Source organism: Poecile atricapillus, chromosome 9 (genome assembly GCF_030490865.1).
Source record: "Poecile atricapillus isolate bPoeAtr1 chromosome 9, bPoeAtr1.hap1, whole genome shotgun sequence".
In the NCBI taxonomy this organism is placed as follows: Eukaryota; Metazoa; Chordata; class Aves; order Passeriformes; family Paridae; genus Poecile; species Poecile atricapillus.
In genome coordinates this window covers 2,780,454-2,787,420 of record NC_081257.1, presented here as the reverse complement: position 1 = coordinate 2,787,420, position 6,967 = coordinate 2,780,454, and the positions used below count along the sequence as shown (strand labels likewise).

The window sequence follows — 6,967 nt, the reverse complement described above, 5'->3', positions numbered from 1 at the left end:
TTGTTTTGTTTGTCTCTTTTGTGGGGTAAGAGTTTTGCTTTTGTTCTTTGATTTAGTTTTTTCCCACTTAACAGTTGGAATCAGGTTGTGATTTGTATTGCAAAGTTTTGAAGCACAGGTGTTGCACATAAAGGTCAGTTTTGTTTTTAAAGTCATCTCAGACACAGATCTGCAAACCCCTGTGACCTTGAGGACTGTGTGCTCTCAGACAGCAAATTGTGCATGAATAGGAAACTTGTAGTTCCTGTCTCCATTACACACAGCAAAATGTAAAGGGCTTGGAACAGGACCAATTTATTCTGCTGCCATGCCATAAAAGGGTGTCGGATTTATCAAAGAACTCTCCTCTTCCAGGATGGGCTGTGCAAGGATGATCCCTCAGCTCCTGTGTGGATGTGCTGAGCAGCAGGCCAGACGCACGACTGTCATCCATAGCCAGCCTCTGTCTGCAAAGAGAACAGGGAGCTGCAGCTCTGAGGAGCTCAGGGGTTAGTGAGCAAACAGACCAAATCCCTAATTTCTATCAGTTACTTTACAGGAGTGTTTGTTGCTGTTATAGTTTTAAATTCCAGCCCAGAGCTGGAAAAAAAGACCCCTGGTAGTTTGCATAAGCTATGAAGGGAAGAGATTCTTTTCAACGGGTTCCAGCTCTGCTCATTCTTTGAATTAAAAGCAGAGCAAAACTCTTCTGTTGGTCACATCAAGCCAACATAAGTTTGAACAGTCTGTGAAAGACAGAAGAATGTAAAAAATTATTTCATTTTATAGTACTTACAGTCCTGTAATTCTGCCATGGGATAATAACAAACTATATCAAAGAACTGGAGAAAGAACTGGAAAAGAAGATTTTTTAAAAAAACTTTAAAAGAAGTGAATTAATTTCATACACAGAGCTATGTAGTAAAAATATAGTCATTTAAACTTCTCAAAGCCTAAGAAGATAATGGAGCCCTGCGGCCTAGTCACGTGCAGTGCAGCCTCAGCTGCCCCTTGGAGCCCAAAGCTGCCAAGGCTCAGGGCTGGGATGAGCCTTCACCCAAAACTGGCTCCAAGACCGATTGGGAGTCAATCCAGAACAGGGCTCACACAAAGAGCAAAGTCTCAAGGCCAAAGCCAAACCTTCATCAGGTTGGATTGGTTTTAACACTGAACTGTAGCGAATTTTCTTGTCCTGTAACATCACTGTTAGCATGAAACTTTACATGAGCTCTTAAATAACCTCTGTCCTATCATGAAATGAATGTCAAGTATTGTGAACTTGCTTTGCCTCTGCCTGCTGCTCATGGAGCTGCTCTTGGCCAGGCAGCCTCAGTGGCAGCCAGCACTGGCTGCAGCCCCAGCGGGCTCCCCAGGACAAGGCCCAGCAATCAGGAGGCCAATGAAAGGCCTGGGCAGCAGCAGAACTCTCAGCAGAGTTATTTGGGCAACCAAGGACTAGCCACAAGTGCACAGCAGCATGACTACGAATCAGGCTACCAGTGTTATGAGCAGAGTTTTAAGAAAACTGTGGAGAAAAATCAACAAATTACCGTCTGATCTTGTAGACTTCCTGGATCCCAAAATAGCAGACTATCAGGACAAGGGGCACAGTGAACAGTGTCACTACTGTGCCTATCATGCAGGACCTGCGGACATCCTTGGGGCAGACAATTCTTGGCAGGCGCACGGGATCCTCAACATAGACTCCAGTTTCTGTGATAACATCTACGGAAGCAATGGGCAGTGTGAGCCCGTGCTGTGCTCCACTGCTGAGCTGGCAGCACGCTGGATACGGCCAGGACGTTCTCTGTTTGCCCCAGAGCTGGGGCCTGCAGGCACCTTGCTGTCCCTTGGCACAGGCTGTGCCACCCAACAGAGCCCAGAAGGCCGGGAGCAGAGCCCAGGGACAGCGCAGCTGCTTGAGCAGTGGCTCCTTCCAGGGACTCGAGTCAAAGCCATCCCTGAGCAGCCACAGCCACCCCTGACCCTCCCTGCCCTGTGACAGCTCCCCCAGCACAAGGAGACAGAGCCAGGCCCTGTCAGGACACACTGGAGCTCTGGCCTCCCTCTCTGCCCTTTCCCCACCGTGGTCACCCCTTGCAGCCGCTCCCAGGTTTCGGGATGTGTCTCACACGGAGGGACCCCAAGCAGGACTGCTCAGCCTGGCTGAGACTGGCACAGCAATCACCTTCTATGGCACTGTCTGGTATGTCCTCCATTCGTGTAGCAGGATCTGGCATGAAGCCATTGCATTTTCCAGAAAGTCCTGCCTTCTGCAAAGAATTTTGTTCCATCTCTGGAGAAAGGAAGAGGCACAGCTGAATCAGATTGAACTACTGCCCATTGGGGAGGTGGCTTCTTCAGGAAGTAATACTGGTCAAAGACATATCCATGTCTTTGTCATGATTTCCAGATCAGGAAAATTCCAAGGCTCTTCAGGCTTACACAAGACTCTCCCTTCTCCTAAAACTGCCCTTTCTGATCTACCCCGAGACCAGGAAATTGCAGGGGATCTCAGGGTGTGCATGGCCTGTGCTGCAGTTTGGGCTCCCTGTCAGCTGATGCCAAATGCCTTCCTGCAGAGGCTGGGGAGAAGCTGCAGCCAGGCCAGGCTGGGAAACAGCCCTGCAGGCCGTGAAAGCAGCAGCAGGGCAGCGAGGCTGCCATGGATCCCTTCCTGCTGTGCCGGGCACGGCGTGTCCAGATGTGCAGAGAAAGGCCCCGGCTGCTGAGGGAAATGCACCCACCACGGCGTTTGTCCAGATCACTCAGCATCTCATCCATGTGTTTCGATGTCTCCAGGGACCTAATATCTGCGGTAGGTTTGTTCCACCCTCTAGGAGGACCTTAACAGAAATTATTTCCATTTCAGATGAATGTGTCCCACAAACCAGGGCTCAGCCTGTGGGGTCAGCAGGGAGACACTACTCACCTCTGCGATGGGAGCTGGGCTTGCGTGCAGGAATCAGGAAAGGAGCTGGGTAAATCCTCTCTGCAGATACACCTGTAACTCAACAGCCACAGAAGTGTCTGTCACCTGTTTCTTGACAGGTTGTCAATGATTGTGCTCTGAGAAGAAGTTAAGAACTTACCTGCAGAACCTCCTAACGGTTCCAAACCATCTTCCATCCCAGCTGCTGAAGAATCCATCTCAGCAATTTCATCTAGAAGGGAACACAGATCAGAACCATTGCATGGTGTGCCAAGATCGACTTCTGCCTTTGGGATCTGGGCACTGCAAGGGGCTTGGGTAAGGCTGTGGGAGCCAGATGTCAATGGACATGGCCAAAGCTGCAGAGGGGCCTGGGGAGCTCTGGGCTGGCTCCTGGTCACTCTCAACACCCTTTCCATGCTCTGTGCAACATCCCTGAAGGGCAGACGCTGCCAAGCAGCAGAGGTGGCAGCTCAAGCCTCAGCAGGGCTCAGGCCCAGAGGCACAGCAATTACCTCGTCTGACTGTGCCTGGCATGGCCTCCCTTCCTGCAGCGGAGGCTGCCCATGGGCCACTGATTCCTCCAGGAAACACCGCCTTCAGCAAAGACATTTTCTTCATCTCTGGAGAAAGGAAAAAGCACAGCTGGATCAGACAGAAATGTTCCCCTTTCAGGGAGGTGGCATCATCATGAAGCAATAATGGTCAAAGTCATGGATAAAGACTGGGAAAGTGTATCAACTTTTGGGATTAGCGAGGGCCTTCCTTCCTCCAAACAGCCCCTACACCTGATCTACCCCAAAACTGGGAAATTGCAGGGGATCTCAGGGTGTGCATGGCCTGTGCTGCAGTTTGGGCTCCCTGTCAGCTGATGCCAAATGCCTTCCTGCAGAGGCTGGGGAGAAGCTGCAGCCAGGCCAGGCTGGGAAACAGCCCTGCAGGCCGTGAAAGCAGCAGCAGGGCAGCGAGGCTGCCATGGATCCCTTCCTGCTGTGCTGGGCACGGCGTGTCCAGATGTGCAGAGAAAGCCCCTGGCTGCTGAGTCTCAGGAAAAAGCTGAGGGACATGGACCCACCTTGTGCTCCCTGCACTTCTTTCTCTGTTGGTCTCAGGAAATCATTTGATGATAGAGACTTTTTGGTTCCATAATCTTGGGTCTTTCTTTTTGGAGGACCTTAACACAAAGTATTTCAATTTCCCAGGAATGGATCCCGCAAAACCAGTCCCCAGCCTGTAGGGTCAGCAGGGACACACCACTCACCCCTGCGATGGGAGCTGGGCTTGTGTGCAGTAACCATCCCAGGAGCTGGCGAAGTCCTCCCTGCAGACACACCTGTAACTAAACAGCCACAGAAGCTTCTCTCATCTCTGCACATCTGCACAGGCAGCACTGAGCTGTAGGAGCGGTGAGGGGATCGCGCAGGCCAAGGGCACACACGTGCACGGCTCTGTCCTGGCACCTGCAGCGATGCCGCCCTGGCCGAGCTCTGGGCTCTGAGCTGGCAGCTCTCCCAGGGGGAAAGGCCTTGACCTACCCTCACCATCTCCCAAAGCCTCTGTATTTGGTGTTGGATGAGAAGCTGCATCACCTTCACCAAGAGGCTTGTCTGCAATGAAAGGCAGGACAGAACAGCTCCTGTGGCTCTGTAGGAGATCCTCAGGCTCCCTGGGGCCAGCAAAGGAGCCGTGCAAGGCACAGCCCCGGGGCACAGCCCTGGGCCTGGCCCCTTCCCTCTCTGTTCCTCTCCGTGGCTGCACAGAGCACACAGAAGGAGACACTGGCATTGCACATGGGAAGAAGATTGACAGCTAAATGCTCCTTCCTGCCACTAACAGCAATCCTGTGGGATCCTTCCATTACCCCTGAGATTATGTTAAGGGAAATGGCATGTGGCTGAGCTCCTGCCACCTTGACATTGATTATTCTGTAAGTAAAAAGGGGAACTGAGAGCTTGCCTGCAACATCCTCCAAGAATTTCAAGCCATTTTCCACCTGGGCTTCCACATAATCCATATAACGATCCCAATCTACAATGGAGCACACATGAGAACCCTTTTCAGTCCATTCTGGGATCCCCTTCTGCCTTAGGGAACTGGGCACTGCAAGGGGTTTGGGGAAGGGTGTGGGAGCCATGTGTCAATGGACATGACCAAATCTGCAGAGGGGCCTGGGGAGCTCTGGGCTGGCTCCTGGTCATTCTCCACCCTCTTGCCATGCCCTGCTCAACATCCCTGGAGAGGAAAGTGGTGAAGCCTGGGGCTCCTGGGAGCTCTCTCCCCTCCCAAAGAGAAAACCCTCCCTAAAGCCCTGGGGAAAACAGCAGCAGGCAGTGCCACAAATATCCCTTCCTTGTTCCCCTCCTGCCCTCCCTCTGCTGGGACAGCTCCTGCAGCCCAAGGGGACAGAGCCAGGCCCTCTCAGGATGCAGTGGAGCCTTGCCCTCCCCCTCTGCATTTTCCCCACCATGGGCACCCTTTTGCAGCCACTGCTGGGTTTTGGGACGTGTCTCCCATGGAGGGAGCCCAGCAGGACTGCTCAGTAGCTGAGTGTCCTGAGCCTACTGGGGATAATTCCTCTGGGCTGTGCCGGTCTTGTCCAGGCTGTGCCTGCACTGCCAAGCAGCAGAGGTGGCAGCTCAAGCCTCAACAGGGCTCAGGCCCAGAGGCACAGCAATTACCTCCTGTGACTGTGCCTGGCATGGCCTCCCTTCCTGCAGCAGAGTCTGGCACAGAATCCCTGCTTCCTTCAGGAATGGTTTCCTGCTGCACAGGCTCTTGTTTCATTCCTGGAGAATGGAAGAGCTGGATCAGATGGGGCTGTTCCTCATTGCGGAGGTGCCATTTTCAGGAGGCAGTATTTGTGAAAAGCATGGCTAATGATCAGCAAACACCCAGGATTTCAGGATGGTCTCGGGTTGATCCCTTCTCCAAACAGCCCCTAGACCTGATCTACCCGGAGACTGAGAAATTGCAGGGGATCTCAGGGTGTGCATGGCCATGGTGCAGTTTGGGCTCCCTGTCAGCTGATGCCAAATGCCTTCCTGCAGAGGCTGGGGAGAAGCTGCAGCCAGGCCAGGCTGGGAAACAGCCCTGCAGGCCATGAAAGCAGCAGCGGGGATGTGAGGCTGCCATGGATCCCTTCCTGCTGTGCCAGGCACGGCGTGTCCAGATGTGCAGAGAAAGCCCCCGGCTGCTGAGTCTCAGGAGAGGCTGAGGGACATCGACTCACCTTGTGCTCCCTGCTTGAATTCCTTCAGCATTTTCCATATGAGTTCAGAATGTTTCAGGGATTTAGCTTCTGCTGTATCTTGGGTCTTCTCTCTTGGAGGACCTTAGAACAGAAGATTTCCATTTCTCAGGAATTTATCCCACAAAACCAGTCCCCAGCCTGTGGGGTCAGCAGGGACACACTACTCACTGCTAGGATGGGAGCTGGGCTTGGCTGCAGTAACCATCCCAGGAGCTGGCGAAGTCCTCCCTGCAGACACACCTGTAACTAAACAGCCACAGAAGCTTCTCTCATCTCTGCACATCTGCACGGGCAGCACTGAGCTGTAGGATTGGTGAGGGGATCGCGCAGGCCGAGGGCACACACGTGCACAGCTCTGTCCTGGCACCTGCAGCGATGCTGCCCTGGCCGAGCTCTGGGCTCTGAGCTGGCAGCTCTCCCAGGGGGAAAGGCCTTGACCTACCCTCACCATCTCCAAGAGCCTCAGTCCTGGGTGTAGGTTGGGAAGCTGCATCACCTTCACCAACAGGCTTGTCTGCAACGAAAGGCAGGACAGAAGAGCTCCCATGGCTCTGTAGGAGATCCTCAGGCTCCCTGGGGCCAGCAAAGGAGCCGTGCAAGGCACAGCCCCGGGGCACAGCCCTGGGCCTGGCCCCTTCCCTCTCTGCTCCTCTCCATGGCTGCAGAGAGCACACGGAAGGAGACACTGGCATTGCACACGGGAAGAAGATTGACAGCTAAATGCTCCTTCCTGCCACTGGCAGCGATGCTGTGGGATCACTCAGGGCTGCAGGAGGCAGTGGGGCAAGGTTTCCAGAATCCATCAC

At 53.5% G+C, this 6,967-nt stretch overlaps 1 long non-coding RNA gene across 1 annotated transcript; it reads right to left on the bottom strand.

The window, feature by feature from the left end:
- Nucleotides 1–332: 332 nt before the first annotated feature.
- Nucleotides 333–1,569, bottom strand: LOC131582319 (uncharacterized). Its single transcript, XR_009278311.1, has 3 exons — nt 1,530–1,569; nt 776–833; nt 333–446 (listed from the first exon to the last, which is right to left on the bottom strand). It is a non-coding gene; the product is annotated as an uncharacterized LOC131582319 (long non-coding RNA).
- Nucleotides 1,570–6,967: the final 5,398 nt, after the last annotated feature.